This window comes from Rhipicephalus microplus, unplaced genomic scaffold (genome assembly GCF_043290135.1).
Source record: "Rhipicephalus microplus isolate Deutch F79 unplaced genomic scaffold, USDA_Rmic scaffold_26, whole genome shotgun sequence".
NCBI classification, from domain to species: Eukaryota; Metazoa; Arthropoda; class Arachnida; order Ixodida; family Ixodidae; genus Rhipicephalus; species Rhipicephalus microplus.
Window position 1 is genome coordinate 6,377,902 of NW_027464599.1, and position 2,818 is coordinate 6,380,719.

The window sequence follows — 2,818 nt, forward strand, 5'->3', positions numbered from 1 at the left end:
GGAGTTTCAAGTTGTGAAGTTTCTAGTTGTGGAGTCTCTAGTTGCGGAGTTTCTAGTTGTGAAGTTTCTAGTTGTGGAGTTTCTAGTTTTCGAGTTTCTAGTTGTGGAGTTTCTACTTGTAGAGTCTCCTTTTGCGGAGTTTCTAGTTGGGGAGTTTCTAGTTGTGGAGTATCTAGTTGTGGATTTTCCAGTTTTGGAGTTTCTAGTTGTTCAGTTGCGGAGTATCTAGTTGTTGAGTTTCTAGTTGCAGAGTCTCTAGTTGTGGAGTTTCAAGTTGTGGAGTCTAGATGTGGAGTTTCTAGTTGTCGAGTTTCAAGTTGTGGAGTATCTAGTAGTGGAGTTTCGAGTTGTGGAGTTTCTAGTTGTGGAGTTTCTAGTTGTGGAGTTTCTAGTTGCGGAGTTTCTAGTTGCGAAGTTTCAAGTTGTGGAGTTTCAAGTTGCGGAGTCTCAAGCTGTGGAGTTTCTAGTTGTGGAGTTTCCAGTTGTGGAGTTTCGAGTTGTGGAGTTTCTAGTTGCAGAGTCTCTAGTTGTGGAGTTTCAAGTTGTGGAGTCTCTAGTTGTGGAGTTTCTAGTTGCCGAGTTTCCAGTTGTGGAGTATCTAGTAGTGGAGTTTCCAGTTGTGGAGTTTCTAGTTGTGGAGTTTCTAGTTGCGGAGTCCCTAGTTGTGGAGTTTCTAGTTGCGGAGTCTCAAGCTGCGGAGTTTCAAGTTGTGGAGTTTCTAGTTGTGGAGTCTCAAGTTGTGGAGTTTCAAGTTGTGAAGTTTCAAGTTGTGGAGTCTCTAGTTGAGGAGTTTCTAGTTGCAGAGTATCTAGTTGTGGAGCTTCCAGTTGTGGAGTTTCTAGTTGTGAAGTTGTGGAGTCTCTGGTTGTGGAGTTTTTAGTTGTGGAGTTTCTAGTTGTGGAGCTTCCAGTTGTGGAGTATCTAGTTGTGGAGTTTCCAGTTGTGAAGTATCTAGTTGTGGAGTTTTGAGTTGTGGAGTTTCTAGTTGCGGAGTTTCTAGTTGCGGAGTTTTTAATAGCGGAGTTTCTAGTTGTGAAGTTTCAAGTTGCGGAGTCTCAAGTTGTGGAAATTCCAGTTGTGGAGTTTTTAGTTGTGGAGTTTCTAGTTGTTGAGTTTCTAGTTGTGAAGTCTCTAGTTTTGCAGTTACTAGTTGTGGAGTTTCTAGATATGGAATTTCTAGTTGCCGAGTCTGTATTTGTGGAGTTTGTAGTTGTGGAGTTTCTAGTCGTGGAGTTTCTAGTTGTGGAGTCTCTATTTGCGGAGTTTCTAGTTGCGGAGTTTCTAGTTGTGGAGTTTCTGGTTGTGTAGTTTCTAGTTGCGGAGTCCCTAGTTGTGGAGTTTCTAGTTGCGGAGTCTCAAGATGTGGAGTTTCTAGTTGTTGAGTTTTTAGTTGTGGAGTTTCTAGTTGTTGAGTTTCTAGTTTGAAGTCTCTAGTTTTAGATTTTTTAGTTGTGGAGTCTCTAGTTTATGAATTTCTAGTTGAAGAGTTTTTAGTTGCGGAGTTTCTAGTTGTTGAGTTTCTAGTTGCAGAGTCTCTAGTTGTGGAGTTTCAAGTTGTGGAGTCTCTGGATGTGGAGTTTCTAGTTGTCGAGTTTCCAGTTGTGGAGTATCTAGTAGTGGAGTTTCGAGTTGTGGAGTTTCTAGTTGTGGAGTTTCTAGTTGTGGAGTCCTTAGTGTTGGAGTTTCTAGTTGCGGAGTCTCTAGTTGTGGAGTTTCGAGTTGCGGAGTCTCAAGCTGTGGAGTTTCTAGTTGTTGAGTTTTTAGTTGTGGAGTTTCCAGTTGTTGAGTTTCTAGTTTCAAGTCTCTTGTTGTAGATTCTCTAGTTATGGAGTCTCTAGTTTAGGAGTTTCTAGTTGAAGAGTTTTTTGTGGTGGAGTGTCTAGTTGTGGAGTTTCCAGTAGTGGAGTTTCGAGTTGTGGAGTTTCGAGTTGCAGAGTCTTTAGTTGTGGAGTTTCAAGTTGTGGAGTCTCTAGTTGTGGAGTTTCTAGTTGCTGAGTTTCCAGTTGTGGAGTATCTAGTAGTGGAGTTTCAAGTTGTGGAGTTTCTAGTTTTGGAGTTTCTAGTTGCGGAGTCCCTAGTTGTGGAGTTTCTAGTTGTGGAGTCTCAAGCTGTGGAGTTTCTAGTTGTTGAGTTTTTAGTTGTGGAGTTTCTAGTGCTTGAGTTTCTAGTTTGAAGTCTCTACTTGTAGATTCTCTAGTTGTGGAGTCTCTAGTTTAGGAATTTCTAGTTGAAGAGTTTTTAGTTGTGGAGTGTCTAGTTGTGGAGTTTCCAGTTGTGGAGTTTCGAGTTGTGGAGTTGCGGAGTCTCTAGTTGTGGAGTTTCTAGTTGCAGAGTCTCTAGTTGTGGAGTTTCAAGTTGTGGAGTCTCTAGTTGTGGAGTTTCTAGTTGCCGAGTTTCCAGTTGTGGAGTATCTAGTACTGGAGTTGCCGGTTGTGGAGTTTCCAGTTGTGGAGTTTCTAGTTGCGGAGTCCCTAGTTGTGGAGTTTCTAGTTGCGGAGTCTCAAGATGTGGAGTTTCTAGTTGTTGAGTTTTTAGTTGTGGAGTTTCTAGTTGTTGAGTTTCTAGTTTGAAGTCTCTAGTTGTATATTTTTTAGTTGTGGAGTCTCTAGTTTAGGAATTTCTAGTTGAAGAGTTTTTAGTTGTGGAGTGTCTAGTTGTGGAGTTTCAAGTTGTGGAGTCTCTAGTTGTGGAGTTTCTAGTTGCCGAGTTTTCAGTTGTGGAGTATCTAGTAGTGGAGTTTCTATTTGTGGAGTTTCTAGATGCGGAGTTTCTAGTTGCAGAGTCTCTGGTTGTGAAGTTTCGAGTTTTGGAGTTTCTA